Here is a 9798-nt window from a genome sequence, read left to right as displayed (position 1 = left end):
TCTCCCCCTCCCTGTGGGTGTTATTTACACCATTTCCTGCCCAGGGAAGTTCAGGAGTTTGACGTTACTGGGTTGGTTTCCGCTCTCCTGCCTGGTTCCCATCGGGAGCTCTGGCAGAGCCCAAGCCCTGCGGTGCCGGCAGCGGCCGGGCAGGACCCTGCCCATGCCAGCGGGCGGGATGGAGGTGCCAGCCAGGCCCAGGGAAGGAAGTGTAACCCCTGTCAGGCCGGACAACTCAGGCTCGACCGGCCTGGGAGGGCTGGAAAAGCTGACTCCATGTCCATCCCTCCACCCCAGTCCTTCTGCAGGGCTGGACGGGAGGAAGGGAGGACGCGCCCGGGCATCGCTGCAGAGCTTTTGGGTTCCTGCCGAATTGACGCCCTCCCTTCTCCCTCCCTCTCCTCCCCATCCTTCCCTCCTGGCCTGCGTCTCCCCTCCCTTCCCTTCTCCCTCCCATCCCGCAGCAAACAAAATGGCTGCTCCATGGCCATTTTGTTTTCCGTCTGGAAGGGGGAAGCCGGGACGCTGGGACTTGGCTCTTTTTTGGAGGCTGCGGCCATATTCGAGCCCAACTCTCCCGTCTCTACGTGGCACCGGCTGTAGCGAGAGAGAGAGAGAGAGAGAGAGAGAGAGAGAGAGAGGGAAAAAAAAGCAAAAAAAAAAAAAAAGGACCTTTTGGAACGAGCCCAAAGTCAGGGAGTGGGTAGTTTTGGCGTATGTTGAGCACTGAAAATGCCTGGAATTGCCAAAGTGAGCTTTTGTGTTAGCAGCGTAAGGCTACTCGGTGCACGCAGAGTCGCAGGGGCTGCACGGAATAGCCGGACGGAAAGGTTTGTTCGCTATATTCAATAAAACAGCCCTCCTTTCTCCTGGATTTATAAAGTACCAGAGAGCACTGTTGTCTAATTTGTTTTTTTGGACGGGCGGATGGTTTTACACATCGGCTTGGTATGATCAGAGCCGGTCATTGCCGGACGGTAGCGTTTTAACCTGTTGTGTGTCCTCTTGTTTTTGGTGAATACGATATCTGACCTTTCCACTGAGCTGGCAGTGCCTGGATTTAGCTGATGTAATCCGGAGGATATTTTTTTTAGGGATTTTTTTTTTTTTTTGGTTTATTTTGTTTATTGCCTCCTTGCCTTGAAAGTTTTCATCTCAGGAATAAAAAAAAAGAATCTCAATTTAAATATTAAAAGCAATAGCTGTTCTTGGCTTTTTAAGCCCTTGCTTTTCTCCCAAGGCTGGAGCTGAACTGTGATAACAACCTGTTTACTGCACTCTGTGTGTATCCTGCACACGTTAAGGTGTGATACACAACAGAGACGCCATCAACAGTAACACGCCTTGAAAGTTTAAGGCAACTTGGTGGCGTTGCCATAAAATTTTGCACAGAAACGTGGCAAAAATACCAGAACTTGTGCCAAATAAAAGCGATTTTTTTTTTTCCCCAAGTGATTCTGCATTTCCTTCAGTAGCCTGGATGTCTTGGATGTGGTAGTCACGTTGTTTCGTTCATGGACGCTCCGAGGAGCAGATCTCTGTCCGGTGGCGTGGGGGGATCGGGCTCTGATAAGGCAGCATTGTTGGAGTGATCGTCCTACCTTTCCTTGAGTGGCTGTCCAGACATGTGGAGAGAAGCAGACACTTTCAGAGAGGAGCTGGGAAGGAGAGCAGAAAGAGGTGAAATCGCTTTTTTTGCACAGAAAGGTATTTGCCTCCATATCTCCTTGGCTTGTTTATGAACAGACAATACAGGGAATTGCACGGGTGATGGTGGTCCCGGAGCTGGGGCTGCTTGGGCGGGCACTGGACGGGTGGTTCGTGTTGAAAATTAAATATTTTGGTCCAAATCTACGTTAGAGGTGGACGTTACCTACGCACCTTTCATGAGCAGCTTTTCCAAGGAGGAAAACAGTATTAATTAGAAGAGTTTTACAAAATATTACAGAAAAGGTTCTTCTTTCTTTAGATCTTTGAGTTAACCTATAGAATTGAGTACAGAACAGGTAAAAATAAGCCTGAAAGATATTTTTTTGTCTTATTTTTAGTATTTGGAGAAGTAATTCTGTGGAATATAAGTAGTGCCTGTTTTTTGTAACAAAAATTCTTGGATTTTTTTTTCCTTCAGGAGAGGATGAATTATATGCAGATTTACAAGGAAAATACACAAACGTTTAGAAAAACCATTACCTTTGTGGCCACCTCTAATAAGAAGGTTTAATAAAAGATAAGTCACGTAACAAGCAAGTTACAGATGCCTGCATTGTAGATAAAAATATCGGATTCATTAATGATAATCCAGATGTTTAGAAACATCTGATGGGACTTGAAACAGACTTGAGACAACCCCTAAGAGATGAGCAGCTATTTATTGAGATACCTGTTAATTGTTTAATAAGAAATGCCACGATGAAGTTGATGTGAAATACTCCCCATGTCATTAAAGTGTGTGGAGGAAAAGCATTGCTAAGAGGCAGGGGCTGTTGCAGGATCGAACTTGAAATATTTTTACTTCCATTTCCCCTTTCCTATTCACGGTACCTTTGATTAACTGTTTTGAAGCACGATGTTTAATACAGACTTTAGGATCGGGTGCCTGGGAGGGCGGTCAGCCTTGCTTTGCCGAGAGGTTCACGCGGCCTGGGAGAAGTTAAAAGCAACTTGTCCCTGTGGCTAGTTTGGCAAATGTCACTTTTTTGCCTTCCCGTGGCAAAGGGTTGGCCCAAGGTGGTTTTCTGCTTTTTGTGCGAGCGGGTTCCTCACTGCCTCATGCGCGGCTCCGAGCGGTGCTGGACGCGGCTGCAGATCCCGGCAACATCGGGGAGTTACCTAAACCTTCCACGCTCCTTTTTCGCTTGTTTTAGGTTTGAGTTTCAATTTTTCTTTTTCCCCTTCTGGTCTGTTTGCTTTGTGTTTTTCCGTCCCGGTGAGGTGTTGAGGCGAGGACGTGGAGCCACTGCCGGGTCCCCTCCAGGCAAAGCCAAGGGGACAAAATGGCCACTTCAGCCATTTTGTGCCGGCGCCGCCGGGTGGCTCCATGGACGCCAGGGCCGCTCCTGCCCCAGCCCAGCCCGTGCTCCAGGAGGCTGAAAATCCTCTTGGAGACTCAGGGCCCGGAATTCCCGCTGAGAATTCCTGCCTGTCCCCAGCACGTTTTGGCACTGGCGCGTGGGACCGCTGCTACACAAAGGCTGAAAGCAGTGTCAGCTTTTAAAGCAGCGACTTTGTTGTTTTATGGTTTCCTCCTCCCCCCCTCCTCCATTTCATTCAGTGCTCCTTAATAAACCAGATCAGCTCCTCAAAGCTTCGGAGCCTTTCCAGCTACTCTCCAAGGTGGGCTCCCTCCTTCCCTGTTTTAAAGGCAGAGATTTGGCTGTGCTTGAGCATCTTTGGTCTGTAGATGCTCCGAAATTTGGGGGCACCACCTTGGGTTGTTTGCTGGGGTCATCATGAGCCACCCTGAGCCCTGCTAAATGAGGAACAGTTTAGGTCACCTCTTGATCCTAAAATGGAGTCTGAAAGCTGGACTGGAAATACCATTTTTATGCCGGCCTGGAGGATCTTGCTGTGAGGAAACATATTAATTCTTTACCTGCTAATTTTCCTCACCCCTACAAGCACCTCTAGACAGCAAGACCATGTGGTGACATGCTCTGAGCACAGGGAACTTCCTGCAGTCTCAAACAGACCGACCAAGTGTTTTCACAAAAATAAAATTTTGGCATTTTGAAGGATTCCTATGAATCTGGAAGGGGAAAATTACAGAGCTGCTACCTTAAAGCCTGCACAGAAAAAGGTGTTTTTCAAAGAGGTCCAGTTCTTGACAATCAAGTATCTGAAAATCTTCAAAAAATGGGCTTAAAAAACCCACGAGGCTCATTTCAGTGATTGTCGTGGGATTTTTGCTGAGAATCTTGGTAGATATGGAGTTTGCACAGATCTGGTGGCTGAATGGATATATGACTAATTCATAATGCCTTGTTGTGAAACCCCAGCAGGGTTTTACCACTGAGCTGTCAAAGACAGTCGGGAGAGGTGGATGTTCTCCTGTCCTAACCTGGTTAGGCTGGCCCAGGTAAACCTTTGCCTGGCAGTGTGACCAGAAATTGGAGCCAGACTTCCCAAGGCTTCACCATGGACTCTCTGTGTGATCTTTGGGAAATTTTCACATCTCTCTGCTTCCCCTTCTTTCCCCATCTTTTGTCTTGGTGGTTTAGACCATGAGCCATCAGGAGAGGGTGTAGCTGTCTCTGCAATTTGTATGGGACAAACAAGTGTGACAGTGATACTAAGGGGAGGATGCTCTTAGTGATCCTTACTGAGCACAGTATTTCTAAAATCCTCCTGTTTGACTCCTTTCTTCACAGATCCTGGCAAGATCAGGATTGCAGAGTCAGCAGCTGGGTATTCCCAAAACCTATATTCATTAAGACAATTATTATAATTAAATCTTCTGTTTTCAGGATTACTTATAGAAGTCAGAAGGGATTTTTTTTCCTCTCTCCATGTATAATTACATCTGTGTGATCTCAGAGTTATTTAATGTAATTTCCCACCCACGGTTTGAGATTGGCCCAAATGCCTGTACTCTGCAATGGTATCAAGAGTGACCTTTTAAATGGCTGGCCTAGACATCTGGCTTATATGCTTAAAATATAAGCCACCAGATTGGGAATCAGGAAAAATTGTTCCTCTAGGTCAGTTGCCAAAAGTCTCAGCACCAAGAAGGAGGAGCATCCTCTGCTTCTGTGTACCACCCAGGAATCATCTGGGCCACCCATCTCCTCTACCAGTCCTCTACCAGTGCAGCATCCACTGGTTTTCTTGCCACCATGGCTGGTGTTGCACGTGCTGAGAACGATGAGCAACCTCTGTGCACCACTTTCTATGCTGATAAAACAGGAAAAATAGTATTTCCTGTCAGCAGGCTGTTTGGGATGGGCTGGGTATTAAATGCTGTAGGAATCAGCCCTGCCACCTTGTTTTTTTGACATTGTTTGTACCCTGTCACACCAGGAGAGGCCTGGGCCAGATGGCCTGGTACAGTGGGTCATTCCTTGTGAAGGATCAGTTTGTCAAAGGAAATTAAGAGAATTACCTGGGCTGTGTTGGATGCCAGTGAGGAGGACTCGTGGAAAGCTCTGCAAAGGAATGGGGTACTTCCCAAACCTGCTGCAAAGATTCCCTTGTACCCCAGGCCACCCTAAACTCTCACAAGGATTCCAGCTACAGTAGTTCACCAAACCTTTGGGAATCTTACTTTTTAAGGCTGTTGGTTGTTATCTGTGGAGGCACAAAGCATTAGGCAGCTTTTGTCCCTTTGGGGACTTCTGCCTTAGCCCCCTCCTCTCTCACTGCAGCACATTTGAGGGGGTTGGGGACATCTCCTGTTGAGCTCCTATGGGAAGTTGTCTTTGGGTCTCTGCTGTGATGCACGTGCTTGGCGTGCTACTGGTGGCTCCCTCATCATTATGGCTTCCTTTAATCTCCAAGGGGAATTCTTTCTCGTTGCAAAAGAACCTCACACGTTTCTTTTCAACTACCAGCTTAATACCTTGCATCTGTATTTGGGTGTACAGAGAATGAGAAAGTCTCAGAAGGTGAGCCAAGGGCTTGGGGGGAAGCCAGTCTGTCTGGATCCATGCTAATACCTCCTGGCTGGGCTGCAGCATTAGAGGGACAGCACGGCTGCATGTTGCACTCATTTGTTTAGGAAATAAGATCTGCCTTGATGTACTCGATACCATTACATTTGCAGCCTAAAAGCTTCCTTGTACTCAGTTATTTCTAATCTGCTCAATTCCCTGGAGTGCACAGCAGCTAAATTGATGGATTCTCTTATCTGGCCTGGCAGGTTTGTTCTAGATACGCTGTGTGTTCAGGAGGTGAGGTCAGCCTGGCTGGCTGTGCTTGGCGTTGCTGCAGTTTCTCGAGAGCTCTGCTATCTCCATGTGTGGCCCCAGGCTCCAAGGGCAGGGCTGCTGCTCCCGTACGCCCTTGGGTGCATAAAGTTTGCAGCCAGTGAGATTGCAAGGTAAGGGCTAGTCCAAGTGGACTGCAGGAGGTTTAAAGAAGGAAGGAGCGCTCCAGGACAAGGTTGGATATGACTCTCCTTTCCCCTGACGTGATGAATTCTGATGATTTTTCATGTGTTTCTCCTCACAGGAGCCACAGAGGAGCAGGTGCCTGGATAAGGATCATCTCAGTGCCTCAGGCTGCCACGGTCCCAAGCTGTCCTTGAGGCTGAGGTAGTAGATTGAATAGTTGTGGAGTCTGGTCCTCCCTTTGAGCTAACTATACAATCTACTGTCTTTCCTAAGGAGACAGTCAGGTCTTCAGGTCTCATCATCTACTTCTACACCAAGTTCTCATCATCTACTTCTACACCCAGTGTGGAGGCAGGTGGAGCAAGGAAAGCAAATCTGTGAATCTGCAGCGTCCCTGAGTCGGGCGAGTCCTCCGTTCTGCTCTGTGGAGGTGAGGTAGTAGGTTGTATAGTTTGGTGGGAGGGATTTGATCCCATTTCAGGTGATAACTATACAGTCTATTGCCTTCCTTAAAGAGCAGCAAAAGCGCTGGAGGAGCTCCTGAGGCATCGCTTCTTTCTGTTGAGGATCCTAAAACACAGCGTGGCACTGTTGAACAGCTCAGTGGGTCTTCTCTTACAGCAGCCAGGATTGCATTCTTCCAGGAACTGCTCCGTGCCTCAGGCACCTGAGCATGGAGGCACCTGCTTGCAGACCCACCTCTGTTTAATGGGTGCAGGAGAAACTGTGAAATGGGTCTGTGCATCAGTTCCTGGTGTTCAATTCTACTCCCTTTTTGCAGGAGATGAGCTCCAGTTGTGAAGTGTTTAAATCTGTTGTTCTTTTCTGGTCTGTCAGGGCTGGAGGGGAGCAGATATTTTGGTACAAATGGGACAGATTTGAGCTCACAACTTAAGTTGGTTTCACCCAATTCTGAAGTTTGGGTTAAGAGCTAGACCCAAGGGCAAGCTTACCCTGTGGACTCAGAGCCCCGGGAGCTGAGCAGATCTGGCTGCTTGGCCCCTGCTCAGGAAGTGCATTTTGTTTTGGACAAGTTCCCAGCTGTCCCATGGTATGGAGTTACAGGGTGGTTCTTTGTGATCTGATAATTCCTATCAACATAACTCACTGACATGCAAACCCTGGCAAGGAGGTTTGGGCTCCTGGGTATTTACACAGGATAAGCCAACGATTCAGACTAAAAACTTGTCCTGAAGTGAGACAAATAAGGAAGAGACATGAGCCAAAGGGAGCAAGTCCTAATCTTTCTGGGTTCTCCCAGGCAGGTAGCACGTCTGACAACAGACATGTGAGAAGAGGTCATGCTTCAGAGCTCTGGCCCTTGGCAAGGAACAGGGAATTGTTAATTCCTCTCTTTCTTAGGAGCAGATGGGACTATCCCTCTGCCGTTTTCCAAAGTAAGCAGGATCAAGATCATGAGTGGAGCTGTAACACGATCAGGGCTGCACCAGTTCTACAAGACCAAAGGATATTTCAGGCCATTATCAGGACCATCTCACTGCCAGGGAGACACGTGAGACCCGAGACACCTGGGAGCGAGGGCGAGCAGAGGACACCTTCTCAGATGAAGTGGGAGGGAGGGAGCTGCAAAGAGAAATGGGAGCCCTCAAATTTCACCCTGAGCAAACACACAGGGACAAGCCAGCCCTGACTGCTTGGGCTGTGGGACTCCCCAGAATGAAGCAGCTCGTTTAAGGCTCCTCTGCTGGGATGGGGTGTAGCTGCAGCGAGGCTGGGACACAGCTGGTGGGTGGAGATGCTGCAGTGTGTAGCAGGGAAGGAATGCAGCCCTCTCTCCATAAATCTGGCTTTTCAGCACTCCTGGAGACTTGCTGTGCAAAACTACAGCTTGGTCCTCTTAGCTGCATTACTATCCTCTAGCTGCATGCTAAGGGGCAGAGCTTCTGCCCACAAATTGCTTGGAAGGTGCCAAAATAGCACCACAAGCATGGGAACAGAGCGGCATATACACTTCATATTTAAGAACTAAATCCCTCAAAAAGAACTAATCCCGTGTGTCCCAGGTGGAATCAGCTCAGTCCCCCTCCATGGCATCAATGTTAATGCAGAGAATCTCAAGCAGTGAAACTGTGTGAGCTGGAAGCCATGAATAAAATATTACTGGAGATACTCTCTTGTGAAAATAAACTTGGTTTGACTTGTTTAAAACAGTGTCTTTATTGCCTTGAAGTCAGCTTGGCTGGTGAATTGGGACCTCCAGAAGGGTGGCTGCTGTTCCTGTCTGACCAAAACCCTGAGCATGAAAGGGAAGCCACAGTCAGGACACAATGAGGATGTGGGGCAGACTGGGTTGGCCAAGCAGCTGAGACCATGTGTTTTAACTGGCAAGAGGGGCTTTCTTGAGGCAACACAAATTCTACATGAAGCCTCAACCTACTCCTTCACCCTCAATCAGCTCAAGGGCTGCAGGTTTAGGTTCTCTCTGCCCTGGACAGTCCTTGCTATAAGCATGTTTACAATGGATACAGCACCAGGAGAACACAGGGACTTCCAGGGTCCACTAACCCCAACTGGGGCTCAGAAAGCAGCCCAGGCAATATTTAGTTTCTCCAGTGCTTCCTGGCACAAGGAGAAGGGCAGCCTCTGCCCAGGAGGGCGGTGAACAGGCTGGCCAAGCTTATATTCAATGGATATCTGGGACTCCCACCTGACTGACTGGCCAGGATCCCACAGCACATCTTGGTGGGGCAGCAACATCATCCCTGATCATTGGCACAGAGCGACAGACACCTTCTTTTAGTAGAAAGCAACCAGGAAGCAACATGAAGAAAGGTGAGTTCCCTCTGGGACACTGTGGGAAGAGAGCACTTTCAGCACAAATACTCCGAGGGAATATTTGGCAGCTCGATGGATCTACCAGCATCATGACCCCAGATGCAAATCCCCCAGGACAGTGTATGTGTTCACCCCAACCCTTCCAACTCACCATGTTCAGGGGAGGCTTCAGGAGCTGAAGCCAAGAAACCTCCTGTCACTCAACCAGCAGTAGAGATGTCCCTGTCCCTGCTGGGAACACGCCCCAAGGGTGGAAAGAACCAAGCAGGTGGGGCTCACACAGCAGCCAGGCCATATAAACACCAAAAAATCACATGATTTTAACCCAACTCCCCCTAACTGATGGTTAATGCCTTCTCCTCCTCCCACCACACATGGCTGTGGGGCTGTAAGGACCTGGCAGCATCTTCACCAGGGTCACCTCAATACCAGGAGTGCCAACACCAGAAATGGAGTGGACATGCTGTTAAAGCCTCCCTTGAACGTTTTGTGTCCTCCCCTGTGCTCCACCCCAAACCCTGCCCCTGCCTGGGCCCCCTAATTTAGGATTAAACCAAAGCCCCCCAAGTGCCTGTGTGAGAAGGGCTCAGCCCCGCTGTCCTGGGGTGCAGGGGGAAGAGGAAAGCGGATTTCCTCCTGGTTTGGAGTTTTCTGCTGCAAGGAACTCTATAAATAGGTCCTTGCACAACAGCATGTCTCCAGAAGTCAAAACCTTAAGGAAAACAAAACTCAACAGTTTTCACAAGGTTCTCTAGCCCCAAAAATAATGATAAAATACTCCAATCCTAAAATTATTTTGGAGTCTGTTAATTAGCAGCACCTCAGTGGGGAAGGGAGGGGGGGTAGGGGCGGTTCCAGCACTGCAAAAAAATCAGGTGTAGCCCAAGTGCCTTGATTTTGCTGGGAGAAGAAATGCTTTTCTGCTCTTTGGATTCTTTATAGGGAATTCACGCTA

At 48.6% G+C, this 9798-nt stretch overlaps 1 long non-coding RNA gene across 1 annotated transcript; it reads left to right on the top strand.

Annotated features, from left to right (window-relative positions):
• Nucleotides 1-470: 470 nt before the first annotated feature.
• On the top strand, nt 471-8216 carry LOC113960569. The gene is made up of 4 exons (XR_003532059.1): nt 471-830; nt 1453-1707; nt 6166-6477; nt 6563-8216. It is a non-coding gene; the product is annotated as an uncharacterized LOC113960569 (long non-coding RNA).
• The last annotated feature ends 1582 nt before the right edge of the window (nt 8217-9798 follow it).

Source organism: Corapipo altera, unplaced genomic scaffold, assembly GCF_003945725.1.
Source record: "Corapipo altera isolate COAL_440 unplaced genomic scaffold, ASM394572v1 77, whole genome shotgun sequence".
Taxonomy (NCBI): domain Eukaryota; kingdom Metazoa; phylum Chordata; class Aves; order Passeriformes; family Pipridae; genus Corapipo; species Corapipo altera.
Note: the sequence above shows the minus strand (reverse complement) of the source record. Positions and strands in the feature narration are given on the sequence as shown.